Source organism: Balaenoptera physalus, assembly GCF_965194825.1.
Source record: "Balaenoptera physalus genome assembly, chromosome: 19".
Lineage (NCBI taxonomy): Eukaryota > Metazoa > Chordata > Mammalia > Artiodactyla > Balaenopteridae > Balaenoptera > Balaenoptera physalus.
In genome coordinates, this window is record NC_138900.1 from 52,683,024 (window position 1) to 52,708,619 (window position 25,596).

Below are 25,596 nucleotides of genomic sequence, written 5' to 3' on the forward strand. Positions count from 1 at the left end.
CAGACTCACCTTTATCTCCTCAGCTCAGGGAGTCTGCTGGATTCCACCTAGGTTCCTCACCCTAAGTTGTAACCTGGAAACTCTCTTTAAGGCAGTAGGGTGGGATAATCAAAGGGCTTACCTTATTTGTTTCTCATCTCTCAGGGATCACTGTTCTTCACTGTGTGGTGTCCAGTGTCTCAAGAACCATTCTTTAATATATTTTGTCTTGTCTTTTTAGTTGTTTCAGGTGGGAAAGGTACATCTGGTCTCTACTGCTCCATCTCAGCTGAAAGTAGAAGTCAAATATAGTTTTTAGATATATATGGTAAGAGTCCTGCATACCTTTCTAAGTTGCTACCTATGCTTATGAAATTTCCCAAAAGGTGTGAATTAACTTAGGACTCTGATTTCCCCAACAGACTTCCCTGAACATGACGGATGCTGACTCACTCTTAGGATCAAAGTTTGAAACTGCTTCATCCTTTTGCTTAATCACAGTGATGAGCAGTGAAAGAAATGTAGGTAAATGCATAATTCTGGCCACTTTTTGCCTTGCCATAATGCCACATAGAGTGGAAAAACCAGTTGTTAGGTTTTCAAGTTGTCAGCCCATGAAGCAGAAGTATGACTGACAGTAAAACACTATTTCAGCTCTTCCCCCTTGATATAAGGGTTATCACTATTCATAAAGGTAATTCAAGTAAAAGAAAAACACTTTTATTTCAATGACATCCTTCACACAAATCATTTTTCAGGCTAACTAAATGTGGCTCAAGGAAATCCATTAACTTGGAAGTGTGGTTCTTACTCTGAGATGAATTCATTGCACTCAAAGGGCTTACCTTATAACTAACACAGAAGAATGCTAAAAATCTGGCCTCAGCAGACACTAGTCATTCTTGTGAAAGTCAACTTATATTTGTTTGTTATGTTTATTATTTTGGCAGAAATTTGATCCTACTTAAATTGGTAATATAATAATACCTCCATGATAAGTGAAAAACTTAAGTGTTAACTCATTACCTGCTTTCAAAACTCTCAAGATTTGTTCTAGGGTACCCTTCCCACTATGCTTATCTGCAGAAAATCTGCTCCACTAACACCAGTCTACCTTCCAAACACACCCTGTACTTTTCCCTCTATACTTAAAGCCTTAACTAATGTCATTCACTAGATGACATCTATCTCATCACATCTGTCCAGTCCCTTTTCTGAAAAGATCAATGAAACTAAAAGCTGGTTCTTTAAGAAGATAAACAAAATTCATAAACCTTTAGCCAGGCTCATCAAGAAAAGAAGGGAGAGGACTCAGATCAATAAGATTAGAATGGAAAAGGAGAAATTACAATGGACACCACAGAAATACACAGGATCATAAGAGACTGCTACAAGCAACTATATGCCAATAAAATGGACAACCTAGAAGAAATGGACAAATTCTTAGAAAGGTACAATCTTCCAAGACTGAACCAGGAAGAAATAGAAAATATGAACAAACCATTCACAAGCACTGAAATTGAAACTGTGATTAAAAAACTCCCAACAAACAAAAGGTCCAGGACCTGATGGCTTCACAGGTGAATTCTATCAAACATTTAGAGAAGAGTTAACACCTATCCTTCTGAAACTCTTCCAAAAATTGCAGAGGAAGGAACACTCCCAAACTGAATCTATGAGGCCACCATCACCCTGATAACCAAAACCAAAGATACCACAAAAAAAAAGAAAGAAAATTATAGGCCAATATCACTGATGAACATACACACAAAAATCCTCAACAAAATACTAGCAAACCGAATCCAACAATACATTAAAAGGATCATACACCATGATCAAGTGGGATTTACCCAAGGGATGCAAGGACTCCTCAATATCTGCAAATCAGTGTGATACACCACGTTAACAAATTGAAGAAGAAAAACCACATGATCATCTTAGTAGATGCAGAAAAAGCTTTTGACAAAATTCAACACCAATTTATGATAAAAACTCTCCAGAAAGTGGGTACAGAGAGAATCTACCTCAACATAATAAAGGCCATATATGACAAACCCACAGCTAATATCATACTCAACAGCGAAAAGCTGAAAGCATTTCCTCAAAGATGAGGAACAAGACAGGGATGCACACGCTTGCCACTTTCATTCAACATAGTTTTGGAAGTCCTTGCCATGGCAATCAGAGAAGAAAATGAAATAGAAGGAATCCAAACTGGAAAAGAAGAAGTAAAACTGTCATTGTTGGCAGATGACATGATACTATACTATACAGAAAATCCTAAAGATGCTACCAGAAACTACTAGAGCTCATCAATGAATTCGGTAAGGTTGCAGGATACAAAATTAATACACAGATATCTCTTGCCTCACTATACACCAACAACAAAAGATCATAAAGACAAATTAAGGAAACAATCCCATTTACCATCTCATCAAAAAGAATAAAATACCTAGGAATAAACCTACCTAAGGAGGCAAAAGACCTGTACTCTGAAAACTGTAAGATAAGAAATGGATGACACCAAAAGATGAAGAGATATACCATGTTCTTGAATTGCAAGAATCAATACTGTCAAAATGACTATACTACTCACGGCAATCTACAGATTCAATGCAATCTTTATTAAATTACCAATGGCATTTTTCACAGAACCAAACAAAAGAATTTTAAAATTTGTATGGAAACACAAAAGATCTCGAATAGCCAAAGCAATCTTGAGAAAGAAAAATACAGCTGGAGGAATCAGGCTCCCTGACTTCAGACTATACTACAAAGCTACAGTCATCAAAACAGTATGGTACTGGCACAAAAACAGAAATATACATCAATGGAACAGGATAAAAAGCCCAGAAATAAGACCACACACCTATGGTCAATTAATCTATTACAAAGGAGGCCAGAATGTACAATGGAGAAAAGACAGTCTCTTCAATAAGTGGTGCTGGGAAAACTGGACAGCTACATGTAAAAGAATGAAACTAGAACATTCTCTAACACCATACACAATAATAAACTCAAAGTGGATTAAAGACCTAAATGTAAATTGGACACTATAAAACTCTTAGAGGAAAACATAGGTAGAACACTCTGACATAAATCGCAGCAAGATCTTTTCTGACCCACCTCCTGGAGTGATGAAAATAAAACCAAAATAAACAAAAGGGACCTAATTAAACTTAAAAGGTTCTGCACAGTGAAAGAAGCCATAAGCAAACGAGAAGACAAAACACAGAATGTTAGAAAATATTTGCAGATGAAGTGACTGACAAGGGATTTATTTCCAAAATATACAAATAGCTCACACAGCTCTATGTCAAAAAACCAAACAACCTAAACAGAAAATGGGCAGAAGCTCTAAATAGACATTTCTCCAAAGAAGACATACAGATGGCCAAAAAGCACATGAAAAGATGCTCAACATCAGTATCAGAGAAATGCAAATCAAAACTACAAAGAGGTATCACCTCACACTGGTCAGAGTGGCCATCATCAAGAAGTCTACAAACAATAAATGCTGGAGAGGGTGTGGAGAAAAGGGAACCTTCCTATATTGTTAGTGAGAATGTAAATTGGTACAACCATTATGGAGAAAAGTATGGAGGTTCCTTAAAAACCTAAAAATAGAACTACCATATGATCGATCCAGCAGTCCCACTCCTGGGCATATATCTGGAGAAAACTATAAGTAGAAATGATATATGCACCTCAATGCTTATTGCAGCATTATTTACAATAGCCAAGACATGGAAGCAACCTAAATGTCCATCGACAGAGGAATGGATAAAGAAGATGTGGTACATATATACAATGGAATATTACTCAGCCATAAAAAAGAAGGAAATAATGCCATTCGTAGCAACATGATTGGACCTAGAGGTTATCATGCTAAGTAAGTCAGACAGAGAAAGACAAATATCATAGGACATCACTCATATATGGAATCTAATTTTTAAAAGTGATACAAATGAACTTATTTACGAAACAGAAACAGACTTTCAGATATCGAAAACAAAGTTACCAAAGGGGAAATGTGGGGGGAGGGTAAAATCAGGAGTTTGGGATTAACACACACACACTACTATATATAAGACAGATAATCAACAGGACTTACTGTATATCACAGGGAACCCTACTCAATATTCTGTGATAACCTATATGAGAAAAGAATCTGAAAAAGAATGTGTATATGTATAACTGAATCACTTTGCCTTACACCTGAAACTAACACACACTGTAAATCAACTATACTCCAATAAAATTTTTTTAAAAATTAGTGCAGCCACTATGGAAAACAGTATAGAAGTTCCTCAAAAAATTAAAAATATAACTACCATATGATTCAGCAATTCCAGTTCTAGGTATTTATCCAAAGGAAGTGAAATCACTATCTCAAAAAGATATCTGCACCCCATATTCACTGCAACATTATTTACAATAGCCAAGACATGAAAACAATCTAAATGTCCATCAACGGATGAATGGATAGCGAAAATGTTATGTATATATATGATGGAATATTATTCAGCTATAAGAAAGTAGGAAATCCTGCTATTTGCAACAACATGGATGGTAACCTTTAGGGCATTATACTAAGTAAAATAAGTAAAAGAAGGACAAATATCATAAGATCCTACTTATATGTGGAATCAAAAAACCAAACTTAAAGATATAGCAAACAGATTGGTGGTTGCTAGAGGCTGGGGGAGTGGGTGGAATGAGTGAAGGTGGTCAAAAGGTACAATCTTCCAGTTAGAAGACAATTAAGTCCCAGGGGTGTAATGTATAGCATGGTGACTATAGTTCTGTTAACAATACTGTATTGTAAATTTTAAAATTGCTAAGATAGTAGATCTTAAAAGTTCTTACACAAGACAAAAAACTGTAACAATGCGTGGTAATGGATTTTAACTAAACTTACCTTGGCAGTCATTCTGCAATATACCCATATATGAAATCATTATGTTGCACACCTAAAACTAACAATGTTATATGTCAATTATTTCTTAATAATAATAATAAATAAATGAATACTGATCGTATAAAAAATAGCTGTGTAGGTTTTTAAAATACATAGAATTTAAATACACAACAGTAGCACTTAGGTCAGAAGAGGGTAAATGGAGTTAAAATCCTTTATACTTCTTGTATTGTCCATGAAGCAAGTGAAATTACTGATCCCCATTAGGCTTTTGTGTGTTAAGAATGATGGTTTTAATTTTTTTTTTCCCAAACACACACACACACTGTATTTTATTTTTACAAGAGATAAATAGACTGACACCAAGCATTGTACATGGATGACCACAACAAAAGCAACAATGATTGCAATTACCAAACATGAAACACACTCATACTATGTCATAATATTGACATTCAGTCCAGTAATCCTCCACTGTAACAGCTCCTTTACTTTGCAGTGAAAATTGATTTGTATATTCTTTGCCTCTGAGTCCTTGTGGGATTTTTTTTTTAATTCAAACAGAAAGTCACAAAAATTATACTCATCCTCATCAGTTCACTCAGTCCCATGTAATTAATTTTTTTTTATCTTGATCTTTTGTTAGCACTTTTATGAGTTCATCAGTTTTTCATTAGAGTTCTGAAAATGCTTATTCATTCAGTTCAGCAGTACAGTCAGTTACCTGAAACCTGTACTTGTCAGAGTCTTTTCCATGAATTTCTTGAAGATGAAACCCTTTTATAGGAACATATTTGAAAAAGCATCAGAGTACACCCAGAACTGTCTGTAAATGACAAAAAGACTTAAAAATGACCATGGTTGAAGATTTGATGAAAGTTCATAATAATGCAGTTGACAAGAAAATTTGTTATTTCTGAGATATACATTTTAAAGTAATAACTAGGATTATGACTTATAACATTATACCAGAACATATATGATTTTTAGAAATTTCATGTAATGTCTGAAACATTTATATTAACATATTTCCATACAAATAACCCAATGAAAGTTTAGTATTAGTTGTTTTGTTTGTTTGTTTGTTTATACTGCAGGTTCTTATTAGTCATCAATTTTATACACATCAGTGTATACATGTCAATCCCAATCGCCCAATTCAGCACACCACCATCCCCACCCCACTGCAGTTTTCCCCCCTTGGTGTCCATATGTCTGTTCTCTACATCTGTGTCTCAACTTCTGCCCTGCAAACCGGCTCATCTGTACCATTTTTCTAGGTTCCACATACATGCGTTAATATACGATATTTTTCTCTTTCTGACTTACTTCACTCTGTATGACAGTCTCTAGATCTATCCACGTCTCAACAAATTACTCAATTTTGTTCCTTTTTATGGCTGAGTAATATTCCATTGTATATATGTACCACAACTTCTTTATCCATTCGTCTGTTGACGGGCATTTAGGTTGCTTGCATGACCTGGCTATTGTAAATAGTGCTGCAATGAACATTGGGGTGCATGTGTCTTTTTGAATTATGGTTTTCTCTGGGTATATGCCCAGTAGTGGGATTGCTGGGTCATATGGTAATTCTATTTTTAGTTTTTTAAGGAACCTCCATATTGTTCTCCATAGTAGCTGTATCAATTTACATTCCCACCAACAGTGCAAGAGGGGTCCCTTTTCTCCACACCCTCTCCAGCATTTGTTGTTTGTAGATTTTCTGATGATGTCCATTCTAACTGGTGTGAGGTGATACCTCATTGTAGTTTTGATTTGCATTTCTCTAATAATTAGTGATGTTGAGCATCTTTTCATGTGCTTCGTGGCCATCTGTATGTCTTCTTTAGAAAAATGTCTATTTAGATCTTCTGCCCATTTTTGGATTGGGGTGTTTGTTTCTTTAATATTGAGCTGAATGAGCTGTTTATATATTATGGAGATTAATCCTTTGTCCGTTGATTCATTTGCAAATATTTTCTCCCATTCTGAGGGTTGCTTTTCGTCTTGTTTATGGTTTCCTTTGCTGTGCAAAAGCTTTGAAGTTTCATTAGGTCCCATTTGTTTATTTTTGTTTTTATTTCCATTACTCTAGGAGGTGGATCAAAAAAGATCTTGCTGTGATTTATGTCAAAGAGTGTTCTTCCTATGTTTTCCTCTAAGAGTTTTATAGTGTCCAGTCTTACATTTAGGTCTCTAATCCCTTTTGAGTTTATTTTTGCGTATGGTGTTAGGGAGTATTCTAATTTCATTCTTTTACATGTAGCTGTCCAGTTTTCCCAGCACCACTTATTGAAGAGACTGTCTTTTCTCCATTGTATATCTTTGCCTCCTTTGTCATAGATTAGTTGACCATAGGTGTGTGGGTTTATCCCTGGGCTTTCTATCTTGTTCCATTGATCTATGTTTCTGTCTTTGTGCCAGTACCATATTGTCTTGATTACTGTAGCTTTGTAGTATAGTCTGAAGTCAGGGAGTCTGATTCCTCCCGCTCCGTTTCTTTCCCTCAAGACTGCTTTGGCTATTCGGGGTCTTTTGTGTCTCCATACAAATTTTAAGATGATTTGTTCTAGCTCCGTAAAAAATGCCATTGGTAATTTGATAGGGAATGCATTGAATCTGTAGATTGCTTTGGGTAGTACAGTCATTTTCACAATGTTGATTCTTCCAATCCAAGAACATGGTATATCTCTCCATCTGTTGGTATCATCTTTAATTTCTTTCATCAGTGTCTTATAGTTTTCTGCATACAGGTCTTTTGTCTCCCTAGGTAGGTTTATTCCTAGGTATTTTATTCCTTTTGTTGAAATGGTAAATGGGAGTGTTTCCATAATTTCTCTTTCAGATTTTTCATCATTAGTGTATAGGAATGCAAGAGATTTCTGTGCATTAATTTTGTATCCTGCAACTTTACCATATTCATTAATTAGCTCTAGCAGTTTTCTGGTGGCAGTTTTAGGATTCTCTATGTAGAGTATCATGTCATCTGCAAACAGTGACAGTTTTACTTCTTCTTTTCCAATTTGTATTCCTTTTATTTCTTTTTCTTCTCTGATTGCCGTGGCTAGGACTTCCAGAACTATGTTGAATAATAGTGGTGAGAGTGGACATTCTTGTCTCGTTCCTGATCTTAGAGGAAATGCTTTCAGTTTTTCACCATTGAGAATGATGTTTGCTGTGGGTTTGTCATATATGGCCTTTATTATGTTGAGGTAGGTTCCCTCTATGCCCACTTTCTGGAGAGTTTTTATCATAAATGGGTGTTGAATTTTGTCAAAAGCTTTTTCTGCATCTATTGAGATGATCATACGGTTTTTATTCTTCAATTTGTTAATATGGTGTATCACATTGATTGATTTGCGTATATTGAAGAATCCTTGCATCCCTGGGACAAATCCCACTTGATCGTGGTGTATGATCCTTTTAATGTGTTGTTGGATTCTGTTTGCTAGTATTTTGTTGAGGATTTTTGCATCTATATTCATCAGTGATATTGGTCTGTAATTTTCTTTTTTTGTAGTGTCTTTGTCTGGTTTTGGTATCAGGGTGATGGTGGCCTCACAGAATAAGCTTGGGAGTGTTCCTTCCTCTGCAATTTTTTGGAAGAGTTTGAGAAGGATAGGTGTTAGCTCTTCTCTAAATGTTTGATAGAATTCACCTGTGAAGCCATCTGGTCCTGGACTTTTGTTTGTTGGAAGATTTTTCATCACAGTTTCAATTTCATTACTTGTGATTGGTCTGTTCATATTTTCTGTTTCTTCCTGGTTCAGTCTTGGAAGGTTATACCTTTCTAAGAATTTGTCCATTTCTTCCAGGTTGTCCATTTTATTGGCATAAAGTTGCTTGTAGTAGTCTCTTAGGATGCTTCGTATTTCTGCGGTGTCTGTTGTAACTTCTCCTTTTTCATTTCCGATTTTATTGATTTGAGTCCTCTCCCTCTTTTTCTTGATGAGTCTGGCTAATGGCTTATCAATTTTGTTTATCTTCTCAAAGAACCAGCTTTTAGTTTTATTGATCTTTACTACTGTTTTCTTTGTTTCTATTTCATTTATTTCTGCTCTGATCTTTATGATTTCTTTCCTTCTGCTAACTTTACGTTTTGTTTGTTCTTCTTTCTCTAGTTTCTTTAGGTGTAAGGTTAGACTGTTTACTTGAGATTTTTCTTGTTTCTTTAGGTAGGCTTGTATAGCTATAAACTTCCCTCTTAGAACTGCTTTTGCTGCATCCCATAGGTTTGGGGTCGTCGTGTTTTCACTGTCATTTGTCTCTAGGTATTTTTTGATTTCCTCTTTGATTTCTTCAGTGATCTCTTGGTTATTTAGTAACGTATTGTTTAGCCTCCATGTGTTTGTGTTTTTTACGTTTTTTTCCCTGTAATTCATTTCTAATCTCATAGCGTTGTGGTCAGAAAAGATGCTTGATATGATTTCAATTTTCTTAAATTTACTCAAGCTTGATTTGTGACCCAAGATGTGATCTATCCTGGAGAATGTTCCGTGCGCACTTGAGAAGAACGTGTAATCCGCTGTTTTTGGATGGAATGTCCTATAAATATCAATTAAATCTATCTGGTCTATTGGGTCATTTAAAGCTTCTGTTTCCTTATTTATTTTCATTTTGGATGATCTGTCCATTGGTGTAAGTGAGGTGTTAAAGTCCCCCACTATTATTGTGTTACTGTTGATTTCCTCTTTTTTAGCTGTTAGCAGTTGCCTTACGCATTGAGGTGCTCCTATGTTGGGTGCATATATATTTATAATTGTTATATCTTCTTCTTGGATTGATCCCTTGATCATTATGTAGTGTCCTTCCTTTCTCTTGTAACATTATTTTAAAGTCTATTTTATCTGATATGAGTATAGCTACTCCAGCTTTCTTTTGATTTCCATTTGCATGGAATATCTTTTTCCATCCCCTCACTTTCAGTCTGTATGTATCCCTAGGTCTAAAGTGGGTCTCTTGTAGACAGCATATATATGGGTCTTGTTTTTGCATCCATTCAGCAAGCCTGTGTCTTTTGGTTGGAGCATTTAATCCATTCACGTTTAAGGTAATTATCAATATGTATGTTCCTATGACCATTTTCTTAATTGTTTTGGGTTTGTTTTTGTAGTTCCTTTTCTTCTCTTGTGTTTCCCACTTAGAGAAGTTCCTTTAAGCATTTGTTGTAGAGCTGGTTTGGTGGTGCTGAATTCTCTTAGCTTTTGCTTGTCTGTAAAGCTTTTGATTTCTCCATCAAATCTAAATGAGATCCTTGCCGGGTAGAGTAATCTTGGTTGTAGGTTCTTCCCTTTCATCACTTTAAGTATATCATGCCACTCCCTTCTGGCTTGTAGAGTTTCTGCTGAGAAATCAGCTATTAACCTTATGGGAGTTCCCTTTTATGTTATTTGTTGTTTTTCCCTTGCTGCTTTCAATAATTTTTCTTTGTCTTTAATTTTTGCCAATGTGATTACTATGTGTCTCAGCGTGTTTCTCCTTGGGTTTATCCTGTATGGGACTCTCTGTGCTTCCTGGACTTGGGTGGCTATTTCCTTTCCCATGTTAGGGAAGTTTTCGACTATAATCTCTTCAAATATTTTCTCTGGTCCTTTCTCTCTCTCTTCTCCTTCTGGGACCCCTATAATGCGAATGTTGTTGCGTTTAATGTTGTCCCAGAGGTCTCTTAGGCTGTCTTCATTTCTTTTCATTCTTTTTCCTTTAGTCTGTTCCGCAGCAGTGAATTCCACCATTCTGTCTTCCAGGTCACTTATCCGTTCTTCTGCCTAAGTTATTCTGCTATTGATTCCTTCTAGTGTAGTTTTCATTTCAATTATTGTATTGGTCATCTCTGTTTGTTTGTTCTTTAATTCTTCTAGGTCTTTGTTAATCATTTCTTGCATCTTCTCAATCTTTGCCTCCATTCTTATTCTGAGGTCCTGGATCATCTTCACTATCATTATTCTGAATTCTTTTTCTGGAAGGTTGCCTATCTCCACTTCATTTAGTTGTTTTTCTGGGTTTTTTTCTTGTTCCTCCATCTGGTATATAGCCCTCTGCCTTTTCATCTTGTCTTTCTGTAAATGTGGTTTTTGTTCCACAGGCTGCAGGATTGTAGTTTTTCTTGCTTCTGCTGTCTGCCCTCTGGTGGTTGAGGCTATCTAAGAGGCTTGATGGGAGGCTCTGGTGATGGGTAGAGCTGACTGTTGCTGTGGCGGTCAGAGCTCCGTAAAACTTTAATCCACTTGACTGTTGATGGGTGGGGCTGGGTTCCCTCCCTGTTGGTTGTTTTGCCTGAGGCAACCCAACACTGGAGCCTACCTGGGCTCTTTGGTGGGGCTAATGACAGACTCTGGGAGGGCTCACGCCAAGGAGTACTTCCCAGAACCTCCGCTGCCAGTGTCCTTGCCCCCACGGTGAAACAGAGCCAGCCCCCGCCTCTGCAGAAGACTCTCCAACACTAGCAGGTAGGTCTGGTTCAGTCTCCTATGGGGTTACTGCTCCTTCCCCTGGGTCCCGATGCGCACACTATTCCATGTGCGCCCTCCAAGAGTGGGGTCTCTGTTTCCCCCAGTCCTGTCGAAGTCCTACAATCAATTCCCACTAGGCTTCAAAGTCTGATTCTCTATGAATTCCTCCTCCCGTTGCCGGATCCCCAGGTTGGGAAGCCTGACGTGGGGCTCAGAAACTTCACCCCAGTGGGTGGACTTCTGTGGTATAAGTGTTCACCAGTCTGTGAGTCACCCACCCAGCAGTTATGGGATTTGATTTTACTCTGATTGCGCCCCTCCTACCGTCTCACTGTGGCTTCTCCTCTGTCCTTGGACGTGGGGTATCCTCCTTGGTGAAGTCCAGTGTCTTCCTGTCGATGATTGTCCAGCAGCCAGTTGTGATTCTGGTGTTCTCGCAAGAGAGAGTGAGAGCACGTCCTTCTACTCCGCCATCTTGGTTAATCCCCCTCGGTTTTAATTTCTTTTTTTAAGTTTCATGTATTTATGCATTTGTAGTCAATATTCAAAATATGGCACAGGAAGAGCTGAATGTTCAATCAGTTCAATAAATAGTCTATAAATTGAGAAGGCATCCTTGCCATGGAGGAGAAATCAGCATTCAGAAAGAGAAACAAACATTTAAGTTTTTAATTTTCATAACTTCGTTAGCAAAATAAAATACACCCACTAGCCAAACCTCAAACTCTAGTGCCTTCTAAAGAAAAATCCTTGAGTACTACAGACTTATTTTTAAGTCAGATCTACTGAGGTATAATCTACACACAGTAAAAATCATCCCTTTTAGGTGTACAGTTTTATGAGTTTTGACAAATGTATATGTTGGATCACCACCACCAAAATCAACATATAGGATATTTCCATTACCCCTGAAAAGTTCCCTCCTTTGTTGTCAGTCCTCTCCCAATCCCCATCTCAAGCACCACTGATCTGTTTTCTTTCCCTATAGCTTTACCTTTTAGAGAAGAATATAATATAAACAGAAGTATACAGTAGGTAGCCTTTTGTGTCTGGTTTCTTTCACTAAAGGATAAGGCTCTGGAGATCCATCTATGTTGTTAAATGTGTCAACAGTTCCTTTTTTTTCCATGGAATAGTGTTCCACTCTGTGGCTATACCATGATTTAGTTACCCATTCACCAGCTGGTGGATATTTGGGTCTTTTCCAGTTTGGGACAATTTTTAATAAAGCTGCAATAAACATTCATGTGCAGATCTTTGTATGGACATATGTTTTATTTTCTCTTGAGTAAATACCTAGGCATGGGATTGCTGGGTTATATGATAAATGTAAAATATAACTTTATAAGAAGATACCTCTGGTAGACAGACTCTAAGATACCCGCAATTATCCCAGCCTCCTAGTATATATGCCCTGTGTAATACGATTCCCTTGAGTGTAGGTGGGACCTGCTTCTAACCAACAGAATACGGCAAAAGTGATAGGATGTCACTTCCATGATTATATTACATAAAATTTTAACTTTCGTCTTGCTAGCAGACTTCCTCTATTTATTCTCTTTCTTCTTGGTTCTGATGAAGTAAGATGTCATATGAATTAGCCCATTAGCAAGAAACTGAGGGCAACCAACAGCCAACAATGAACTGAGGCTCTCAATCTGATGGCCCATAAGGAACTAAATCCTGCCAACAACCACATGAGCTTGAAATCAGATCTTTCCCCATTTGAGCCTCAGATGAGACTCCAAGCATGAATGACACCTTGACTGCAGTCTTGTTAGAGACCCTAAACAGAGGACTCAGTAAAGCTCAGCCCAGAATCTTGAGTCATAGAAACTCTGATATCACACATATGTTGTTTTAAACAGCTAAGTGTACATAATTTATGTGGCAATTGATAATTAATACACTGCCGGTTTTCTAAAATGATAATACCAATTTACATTCCCATCAGCAATGGGAGTTCCACTTACTTTGCACACCCACTAGTACTTGGTAGTGTCAGTTTTTCTAAATTACAACCATTCTAAAATGTGTGAACTGGTATCTCACTGCAATTTTGTGCTTCCCTTATGACTAATAACTTGGACTGTCTATTCATGCGCTTATTTGCCATCCATCTTTTTATTTTACTAACATTGTATTTTGAAGACCAGAGCTTTAAATTTCAAGACAATTTGTCAATTTTTCTTCTGTGGTATGTACTTTCTGTGATCCAAGAAATCTGTGCTAATCTAAGGTCACTTTAGCCTTTTAAAGACTTTCTCCTACATCTTCTTCTAGAAGTCTTAGAATTTTAGATTTTACATTTAAATCTATGATTCATTCTGAGTTATTACTTTTGTATAGTATGTGAAGCATGGGTTTTGGGGTTCTATTTTTTTTTTTTTTTTGCATATAGATGTCGAATTGTTCCAGTACCATTTGTTGGAAAGACTATCATTCCTCCATTGAATTACCTTTGCATCTTTGTTGAAAATCAATTGACCATATATGTGTGGTACTATTTCTGGACTCTATTCTGGATCATTGATCTCTATGTCTATCCAAATCGACACTGCATTGTCTTGATTACTATAGCGTCTTAGTAAGTCTTGAGATCAGGCACTGTAAGTCCTCTAACTTTGTTCTTCTTTTTCAAAATTGTCAATTCCCTCTAATTTGATGTATATGATTCAATATCATATCCATCAAAAACTCAATAGGCTGTATTGTAGTCATTTCAATAACCTAATTCTAAAATTTATATTGTGTTATGGTCTAAATCTTTGTCTCCCCCCAAAATTCATAAGTGGAAAACCTAATGTCCAAGGTGGTGGTAGTAGCCAGTGGGGGTCTTTGGGAAGTGATTAGGTCATAAGAGCAGAGCCCTCATGAATCAGATTAGTACCCTTATAAAAGAGGCCCCAGAGGGCTAGTTCACTCATTTGCCACATGTGGATACAACAAGAAGTCTGCAACCTGGAAGAGGGCCCTCACCTGACCGTGGTGGCCTCCTGATCTTGGACTTCTAGCATCTAGAACTGGGAGAAATAAATTTCTGTTTGTAAGCTACCCAGTCTGTGGTATTTTGTTATAGCAGTCTGAACAGACTAAGACATGGAAATACAAAAGACCAAAAAGAACCATAACACTCTTGAAGAATAAACACGTAGAATATCTTGTTCTATCAGATATAAAGGCTTGTAATAGAGCTATAGTAATTAAAACAGTGTGAATAGATGCATAGATGGACAAACAGAACATAGAATAGAGAGCCCAGAAATAGACCCACACATATATGGATACTTAACTTATGACAACATTCAGAGCAGTAGGGTAACAATGGTCCTTTCAATAAAAGGTACTAGAAAAACTGGGTATCCATGGGTGAAAAAATATGAAACTGGACCCCTCTGTAGCATCATTTTCTACAGATGGATTATAGACCTAAAATCTCTTTCAGCAAAACAATACAAAATTTTTAGAGGATAATATAGAAGAATATTTTCATGAACTTGGGGTAGGGTGGAGATTTCTTTTTAAAAAATCATTTATGAGAAAGGGAGATGCTGATAAATTTGACTGTATTAAGAACTTCTTCAGCATATCAAAAGACACTAGATAGAATATGAAATGTAAGCCACAGAGGAGGAGAAGGCATTTGCAACATGTATAACTAAACAAAGTACTAGTATTCCCATATACAAAGAACTCCTACTAAAGTCATTAAGAAAACAACAGACAAGTGGATAAATGGGCAAAAAAGCTCAACAGGCACTTCACAAAAGAAGAAATTCAAAAGGCCGATTAACATCTGAAAAGATAATCTCATCAGTAATCAGGGGAATACAGATTAAAAGCACAACGTGATACTATTACATATCCACAAAATTAGCTAAAAATCTGACAATACCAAGTGTTGCTATTGATTTTGAAAACTCTTAAAAACTAATGTGGGCATGTAAATTGGACAACACTCTGGCATTATACAGTAAAGACAGAGATATGCATGACATATGACACAGCAATTCCACTCCTATTTGTATACCCTAAAGAAACTCACCAACAGGTACTTGCTTGCGGTACAAAAACATTATTCTAGCAGCCCTTTTTGTGAAGACCCCATACCAGAAACTCTTTTATTCATAGGTCAAGACTTACAAAGTAAAACTTTAAAGAAAAGCAAGAATGTAATTTCCATGAAAGCCAGGACAGTGGTTATCTCTACTCTAAAGGTGGTGATGAGAAAGGGGCATGTGGAAACAGGAAGGTGTTTCTGGAGTTCTGGGGTTCTATTTCTTAACCTGGGTGATAAGTTTTTCCTTTATATGATTCGGTTAAACTGTGCTTTTAAGTATTTTAAGCCCTTCTCTGTATATGTGTATGTTTTCCACAGTAAAATGGATTTTTACATATACAAGATGCAATACAGGTTGCATAATAAACTAGAGTTTATATATAGAAATAAATAACAAATATATTTATTTTATACATATAAATGTATAAGAGTGTGTGTGTGCGCAATGAGTATCTCTGACGGATTCAAAAGATAATAGAAACAGTGGTTGCTTTTGAGGAACTGGGGGGTCAAAGATGGGAGAGACTTAATTTTCATTTTATTTCCTTTTTACTGTTTGAATTTTATACCAAGTATATTACTTTTACAAAATGTGTTTTAAATGTTATTTAAAACATAACAAACAACAAAAGAAAAATTACATCTTATACTAAATGAGCCTAATATTACAGTGGGCCAAGAAAGTGGGTTCATCTCAGGTTTACTCCAGTGAAGAAGAGATTCAGATGCAAATGCTGCTTCTTTTGTAGCCACTGTTTACCTCTTTGGGATGCTTGGTACCAGCTCACATCCCTGGTTTTAAGTATTTTGGTACAGTGACACCATAATGAGTTTCATCACAAACTAGTGATGAAAAAGTCACTATGGTTCTGGGAAAAACAGAACCTAAACAGGTGACTTGATGAGGCTTAAAAGTGTGTCACTGACCTACTTTGGGTTTGATCTTGATGTTTATTGGTGATGAAGGCATCTCTCTCCCGTAAACCTGACAATTTACTCCCACCCATATCACTTGGATATAATGGCAAAGTAAATCCACTAACAAGTGCCCAGAATCATGAGGTGGCTGGCACACTTACAGAACTTAAAAACAGTTCCAAGAGTTTCCTTAAAGTGTTCTGTTCTTTCAGATTGCTGTAAGTGACTTACAATGTGCTTTTTAAAAAACACTCAGGAAAACTTTTCTGGATGGCAATACTCATAGGAGGAAGAATTGAGACAATAAGAAGGAAGCTCCTATTCAGTAATATGTTTAGTAATTTAGTAAAACTTAATAATTTCAGTAATGTTTTAATGCTAGGAATATGAAGGAAAGAAAATTTTATACAATAGTTAAAACCGATATAGCTGAGAATACTTCACTTAATCCTCTTTCCTAAAGGCCCATGATGATATCTTTTGTTTTCATCCAGTTCCAATCTCTTGCCTACTCCTCAGCTTGCTGTATCAAATCCTTTTATGATGAGGACTACACGTACACATTCCTCAGCTTGCTTGCTTGTTTTTTTCTTTTCTTCTCCTCTTCCCTCCCTCTCTCCCCTTCCCCCCTCCATATTCTCTTTCTCTCCCTCCCTCCCTTTCTTCCTTCTTTCCTTCCTCCCTTCCTTCCATGTATGTGGTTTGGGATCCCATTTCCAGTGACTGGTGATAAATACCCTTCCTTACAATACACTGAGGAATACACTTTTCTTCTTCTATATATTTTTACAGTTAAAAGTTCAAGTAAGGTAGTCATGCTGCTCAAGCCTTTTGGTAGACGTTCTTTTGGTAAAACATACCATAGCATAGTGTGATAAAGATAAATGAAATAAATCTACTGAAGGAAATGAAATATTTTCTGAAACTTCACTTCTTAACTTTCTTTTTAAAGAGTAATTTATGTCCAAGTTTGTTTTTTTTTAATTTAAAGGTCCATTAGATATAAAGACTGCCTATATTAACATAGAAGCAACTGTGATTCTCTAGCAAGAATTTACAAATGATTTCCTACATTTTGGTATCTAATTATAACCATCACAGCTAAAATTTATAAAGGTAAGCACTCAAGATCAAAGCATCCCAATTTATTCAGTTTTAGGTTTGGACTCAGCACTTTAAAGCCATGTTCTTATTTACTGAATGCCGAGAAGTGAATCACTGCAGATTCTTGACTCATGTGGTTGTGAATTCCATCAAAGGCCATTCCTTGTTTAGATACAAGTGAGATTCAAAGGTCAAGTGTAAATTGTTTAAGTAACCACCATATTCTTGTCTTTTCTACCCTAACCATAAGAAATTATGAACATTGTCAATCTAGAACATGGCCTCCTCTGATTGCCCAAGAAGAAGAAAATGTAAACCCCAGTGCTAATATGATATTCTAATCTATAAAGCAACAGATCTTTCAGGACTCTAGGAAATAGCCAGAGGGCTGTCAATAGGAGCACCAAACCCAGGCAAGACATCTAGGACATCCACTCTGGGTTAATCTCTTAGCTTTCACAATAGGAGAACATATCAAAACAAGAAAAAGAAAAGGAAACCAGCAGATATACTAGGGACGATGGAATATCATGTCTAATTACAGGAGAGCTTTGCTTATCCAGTGGCCCCTTCAGATAAAACCTCCCTGAGTTTTTAATGTGTTTTGACAGGACCCCTGCCTGAAATCTTGCAGGACTTCACTGAAGAGGATCTTCCTCGGTCTTTATTAGCAAAAGATTTTCATAGTTGCCAAATACAAACGGCAAATGACTAGCTTAGACCATTGCTGCCCTTTATTTACTTCTTATTTGCCTGGGGCATTTCTGGACCCTCTCCAGGATACAGCAACTGCTCCACACCTTCTAGTTTGTGCAAAGATGAGGACTAGAGCAACAGAGGAGATCCTCCTTGTAAGACATATTTCTTCCCAGAGAAGTCTGTGTTTCTTTATGTTTATAACTGTACGCAAAGGAGCTTGGAATTTGAGCGATTGTAAAACATGAAAAAGAGTTTGCAATCTGCCACATTCTAGTACTTAAGGCTCCCAAAGAAGCCATGTAGTGCATCTGACTATCCTCCAACAAGAACTGTCCTCTGATGTGTCTGAAAGAAAGGTGACCATCATGTGCAGACTCTTCATGGACTGGCTCTCTATTTGGACAGCTGCATAATATCGAGATCTCTGATACCCTGTCTGGGGACAAAATGTTCTCAGCTGTGCAGGTACCAGGTTATCCTGGAATACAGTGAAATAAAACATAAAACATTTCTTTTTGTCTATCGGGCAGAAAAATGATATTGCTTTGTTAAAATCTGGTTTGTTTCCCTTTTCTGTTACCTAACCAGTTCTTCAACCTGGAGGCAGAAGTGATTGAGACTTTAAAACGCTGTGTTACTGGTTGTTTTTTCTAATAAGCACAATGGTTTACTCCCTTTGGAGGCAGGGGCCCCATGTAATGAGTTGATGCTTCTGTTAACTCTAAGAACCCTTAATTATTTCCACCATTTTCTCCATGTGTTTCCTTTGCTGACTGTATGAATCAGAGGCAGGCTGCTGGTTGTCAGAGACTGCAAAAGTCACTGGCCTTCCTTGTTGGCAAGGAACTGAATTCTGCAGCGTCTGAATTCATGGACAGAGTATCCTGTCTCAGAGTTAGTGCAGCACCTTCTGTTTTTAGTTTACTGGTGATCGGGGCACATCACAAGAACTTGGAGTGCAGCTAAAGCCAAATCAGACTTGACAGAAAATTATTAGCAGGGTACAGAAGGAAAAAAGATCCCCCTTCCTTTCTGTAATCAGGTTAATATGTGCATGGAATGTTTCACTTTAAAAGGTAGTGTGTTTTGGCAAAGCTGGTTTCTTCAGCAGAATTTCAGTTCCCATTATTCGAGGCTATCCATTGCTGCTCTGGCAGGGCCTTTGATCAGTAAACTCGGTGGGGGAGAAGGGCATAGGCATATTAATAACTTCAACATGTGGCCCTTCGGCCCAGCTGTACCCTTGTCTTGGAAAAAGGCCAACTGGAAAGGGTTTTCTTAACGTGACCTATGTATGCATATTTTGGAAAGGGGTAAAGGGAAGATAGGGGTTCAAAGAAGAAATAAAATCTGGTTTTATGGTAGTTCTTTCTTTCGTCCCAGTTCCCTACTTGGGGCAGTCTGCTACTACATATTTGGATCCTATGGACTCTGGCTCCATCCTAGACTTTTACTATCTTCATTCCTTCTGCTATAATGTTATAAAGATTAAAGCTGTTGGTTTAATTTACATACTGGCTCAGGCAAGGTTAGGGAGAGGCAGGAGGCTCTGTAAGAGTCTGCTGGGATAAGAGATTAATGGGAACCAGGTGCCTGAAATGGGAGCCCAGGGCCCATTTTGCCAGGACTGTATCTTTTGCCCTTTCCCCCCTGCATTGGTATTTTTGACTGTTTTATTTTAACAATCATAGGCTTTAGGCCTCATTAAATTACTGCCACAGACTAGAGCTCAGCCTGCTCTTTCAGTGTGTGTTTCCTTGTATTATTTCATTTTCTTCTTCTGGGATGTTCATTTGCCAAGTATCCGTGTCTGGTCCTCAAAAGGTTCCTGAGTGACTCTATACCATAGTCATGGAGAGCAGGCTTAGCTCATCACAAGTGGCTTTTCAAAAATGAACTCAGCTGACATTCATCTATTGTTCCCTCTCTCTCCTCCTCTTCCTCCTTCAATTTTATTATATCCTTACCATTTCTTTGATCCAAATTTTCCACCTTTCTAATTCCCTAACCGTCTGATACCAACTTGTCACAGAAGATTAGCAGGGAATGATCCCAGGGATGGGATGTGATACCCAAGGGCACTGTATTACCTAGGATACAAATATGACATCTGTAAAAAAGGCCAAAATAACAATGGTTTAAACAAGGTAGCAGTTACTTTTTGTGTCATGTAACAGTCCAAGCACTAGCAGCAGTGGGGCTGAAAAGGTGGCGCCATTGTCTCAGATACCCTGACTCCTTCTCTCCTGTTGCTTTCTTACTCTCAACACACAGCTTCCATCATATAGTGTAGGATTGCTTCTCCAGTTCCTGTCCTCACAGCAGGAAAGGAGAAAAGTGAGGGGAGGGCATGCTCCTTCCATTTTAAAAGTATTAAGTTGTACTTACTACTTCTTATATTCTACTGTCCAGAACCTAACCACCTGGCCACACTTAGCTGCCAGGGAGATTGGGACATGAATTCTCCAGCTGCTGGTTTTCTTTGCCACAGAAACCTGCTTAGCATTTTGTTTCAGATAACTATGGGCATTGTGAAATTGTGAAAGTTATAAACTGTACTAGCACAACTATGCTGTCTTCTTGGAAAACGTGAAAATTAGAAGAAAAGAACAGGTAATAGTATGATGGTTATGTTTTGCTTGTTTTTGAACTACTGTTCTCTGATCACCTCAGTCATTTATTCAATCAACAAAGTAAGCATGCCAGATACTGTACAAGACTCTGGGCTTACAAAATTGCCTTTAACAGAGGACTTGCCTTTATGTATCTTCCCAGGTAAAGCAGTCAGACAAAAATGCCGATGTGCATGAACATGGAACTTCAGGGGGACTTTCAAAAGGAGTTTGTTCAGCAGACAAAAGGAAAAAAGTTAAGTAGGAATGGGATAATTAAAAAATCTTATATGTCAGAATAAGAAGATTCAAATTTATCCAGTAAAAGACGATAGTGAAATACCAAAGATAAATTACCAAGAAATAACATGAATAGATTTCACTTTCAAGGGTATGATTCTACTAAAAAAGAGTTACTTTATCAATTTGATTACATGAAAAATTTTTTAAAAATCTACTTGGCGAATAGATCAGATTAAGATGGCAGAGGAGTAAGACGTGGAGCTAACCTTCTCCCACAAATACATCAAAAATACATCGACATGTGGATCGATTCTCAAGGAGCATCTACTGAACGCTGGCACAAGACCTCAGATTTCCAAAAGGGTAAGGAAATCTCCACGTAACTGGGTAGGACAAAAGAAAAAAGGAAAAAAAAAGAGAGGAATCGGGATGGGACCTACGCCCCTACGCCCCTGGGAGGGAGCTATGAAAGAGGAAATCTTTCCACACCCTGGGAAGTCCCCTCACTGGCAGGGAAATCAACCAGGACAGAGGGGGAGCTTCGGAGCCTCAGAGGAGAGCATAGCAACCAGTCTGCAGAGGGCAAAGCAGAGAAAGACCTGCACAGATGGTTGGTGCTGCTGCCTGGCACTCCCCAGCCTGAGACGCTCCTTGGCTGGGGCGGGCGGGGGCTGAGTACTGAGGCTCGGTATTCGGAGGTCAGACCCAGCGAGAGGACTGGGGTTGGTTGCCTGGAGACAGCCTGAGGGGGCAAGGGTGAGGTGCAGCACAACTGAGGGAGTAAGGGAAGAGCCTGGGCCCACCAGAGAGGCAAGGCGCCACTGTGGGGGGTCGTGGGAGGAGAGGAGCGGGACCACCATAGGAGCTTCTTTCTCTGTGCCCTCTCTCAGGCAGCAGAGCACCGCCTCCATGAGCTCCAGGGGCAGTCATGAGGCACTGATGCCATCTCAGGCTCCACAGGTGGGTGCAGAACGCCGCCACCACCAAGGGTCCTGTGACCAGGTGGCAACCACTGCCCCTGCCTCCCCAGGAGCATGCATGGGCCGTGCACCTGCTCACCCCCTATCAAGAGGATAACAGCCAGCATAAGCTGAGGAAAGAGATGGCAAGCATCCAAACCAAAAACAGCTCACAAACCAAAAAATACTAAACCCACACAAGCTACGCAGAGACATTCTCACGTATAAATAGCCCTCCAAAACTACAGTAGATAATTGTTTCTCCTAAACTCACAGAGTAAGAGAAATAAAACCAAAATGAAGAAGCAAAGGAAGCACTCCCAATTAAAAGAACAAGAAAGGGACTTCCCTGGTGGTGCAGTGGTTAAGAATCCGCCAGCCAATGCAGGGGACATGGGTTCGAGCCCTGGTCCAGGAGATCCCACATGCTGTGGAGCAACTAAGCCGGTGCGCCACAACTACTGAGCCCACGCACCACAACTACTGAAGCCCGTGCACCTAGAGCCCGTGCTCCGCAACAACAGAAGCCACTGCAAGGAGAAGCCTGCGCACCACAACGAAGGGTAGCCCCAGCTCATTGCAAGTAGAGAGACTGCGCGCAACAACAAAGACCCAACACAGCCAAAAAAAAAAAAAAAAAAGACCAAGAGAATTCCACTGAAAGAACAAACAGTGAAACAGACCTCTTCAGTCTAATAAACACCAAAGTTCAAAAAGGAGGTAATGAAGATACTGAAGGAATTAAGAAAGGCTATTGAAAGAAATGCAGATTAGTGTAAAAAGGAACTAGAAACTATGAGGAGCCAAGAAAACTTAGAAAATTCGTTTGCCAAGACGAAAGCTGAGCTAAAGGCAATAAATAGCAGAATGAATAATACAGAAGAAAGTATAAGTGATCTGGAAGATACAATAATGGAAATTACCCAATCAAAAAAGCAGACAGAAAATAAAATGAAACCAATGTAAGAGACCTATGGGGTAATATAAAGCATGCCAATATACACATAATAGGGGTTCCAGAAGGAGAAGAAAGAGAAAAGGGGATTGAAAATATATTTGAAGAAATTATGGCTGAAAACTTCCCAAACCTAAAGAAGGAAACAGATATCCAGATACAGGAAGCACAGAGTGTCCCCAACAAGGTGAACCCAAACAGAACTATAACAAGACATATTATAATAAAAATGGCAAAAGTTAAAGAGAGGATTCTAAAAGCAGCAAGAGAAAAACAAAGAGTTAATTACAAGGCAACACCCCATAAGGCTGTAATCTGATTTCTCTACAGAAGTGCTGCAGGCCAGAAGGGAGTGGCAAAACGTATTCTAAGTCTTGAAAGGGAAAAATCTGCAACACAGAATACTCTACCAAGCAAGATTATCATTTAGAATAGAAGGAGAAATAAAGAATTCCTCAGACAAGAAAAAACTAAAAGAATACAGCAATACTAAACTACCCTAAAAGAAATATTGAAAGGTCTCCTCTAAATAGAAAAGAAGTGGGCTTCCCTGGTGGCACAGTGGTTGAGAATCTGCCTGCTAATGCAGGGGACACGGGTTCGAGCCCTGGTATGGGAAGATCCCACATGCCGCGGAGCAACTGGGCCCGTGAGCCACAACTACTGAGCCTGCGCGTCTGGAGCCTGTGCTCCGCAACGGGAGAGGCCGTGATAGTGAAGAGGCCCGCGCACCGTGATGAAGAGTGGCCCCCGCTTGCCGCAGCTGGAGGAAGCTCTCTCACAGAAACGAAGACCCAACACAGCCAAAAAGAAATATTAAAAATAATAATAATAAATAAATAAATAAATAAATAGAAAAGAAGCAAGAAGATATAGGAAGGAGGAAATCACAACTGGAAAGTAAATCACTTAAATTAGCCAGTATACAGATCAAAAAGAAAAAAAAAACCTATTTGTGAAAGCGATGAAGAACACAAAGAACTGCAAAAGGATAAACATGAAGATGTGAAAGGACATGAAAATCATAAAATATGGGGAAGGAGAGTAAGAAACTGTAGATTCCTTTGTTTTTTTTTAAGAATGTGTTTGACCCTATCAGTCCAAAGCAAGCAGATATAGGAAGGGGTTAATATACTTGAAAAACAGAGAAACCACAAATCAAAAACATACAACAGATCCACAAAAACCAAAAAGAAGACAACACAAGCATCAAATAAAAGAAAATCATCAAACCACAAAAAGAAAAGCAAAAAGGAAAAGGAACAAAGAAGAAACATAGAATCAACTAGAAAAACGTTTAAATGGCAGTAAATACAGATGCATCAATAATTACCTTAAATGTCAATGGACAGAATGTTCCAATCAAACGACATAGAGTGGCAGATTGGATTAAAAAACAAAATCCTAGGACACACACAGATTCAAAGTGAGGGGATGGAAAAAGATATCTCATGCAAACGGAAATGACAAGAAAGTGGGAGTTGCAATACTCATATCAGACAAAATAGACTTTAAAATGAAGGGCTTCTCCCTCTTGCAAGGGCACCGGAATCACAACGAACTGCTGAACAATCATCAACAGGAAAACCCTGGAACTCACCAAATAAGATACCCCACATCCACAGACAAAGGAGAAGCCGCAATGAGACGGTAGGAGGGGCGCAATCATGATGAAATCAAATCCCATAACCACTGGGTGGGTGACTCACAAACTGGAGAACAACTATACCACAGAAGTCCACCCACTGGAGTGAAGGTTCTGAGCCCCACGTCAGGCTTCCCAATCTGGGATCCAGCAACAGGAGGAGGAATCCCCAGAAAATCGGACTTTGAAGGCCAGTGGGATTTGATTGCAGGACTTCAACAGGACTGGGGGAAACAGAGACTTCACTTTCAGAGGACACACAAAAAGTCTTGTGTGCACAAGGATCCAGTGGGAAAGAGCACTGACCCCATAGGAGATGGGGTGTTGGAGGATCTGCTAGTGTTGGAGGATCTCCTGCAGAGGCAGGGGATGGCTGTGCCTCACCGTGAGGACAAGCACACTGGCAGCAGAAGTTCTGGGAAGTACTCATTGGCATGAGCCCTCCCGGAGTCTGGAATTAGCCCCACCAAAGAGCCTGTAGGCTCCAGTGCTGGGTTGGCTCAGGCCAAACAGCCAACAGGGAGGGAACACGGCCCAACCCATCAGCAGACAAGCAGATTAAAGTTTTACTGAGCTCTGCCCACCAAAGCAACACCCAGCTCTACCCACCACCAGTCCCTCCCATCAGGAAACTTGCACAAGCCTCTTATTTAGCCTCATCCACCATAGGGCAGACAGCAGAAGCAAGAAGAACTACAATCCTGCAGCCTGCAGAACGAAAACCACAATCACAGAAAGATAGACAAAATGAAAAGGCAGAGGATTATGTCCCAGATGAAGTAACAAGATAAAACTGCAGAAAACCAACTAAATGAAGTGGAAATAGGAAACCTTCCAGAAAAAGAATTTAGAATAATGATAGTGAAGATGATCCAGGACCTTGCAAAAAGAATGGAGGCAAAGATCGAGAAGATGCAAGAAATATTTAACAAAGACCTCGATGAATTAAGAACAAACAAAGATGAACAATACAATAACTGCAATGAAAAATACACTAGAAGGAATCAATACCAGAATAACTGAGGCAGAAGAACGGGTAAGTAACCTGG

General features: G+C 38.6%; 1 long non-coding RNA gene across 1 annotated transcript in view; it reads right to left on the minus strand.

The window, feature by feature from the left end:
• Nucleotides 1-25,596, minus strand: part of LOC309648078 — a 164,493-nt gene that overhangs the window by 9,876 nt on the left and 129,021 nt on the right. Inside the window, exon 3 of the long non-coding RNA XR_014256463.1 lies at nucleotides 122-268. This is a non-coding gene — a long non-coding RNA (uncharacterized lncRNA). The remainder of the gene's footprint in view (nucleotides 1-121; nucleotides 269-25,596) is intronic.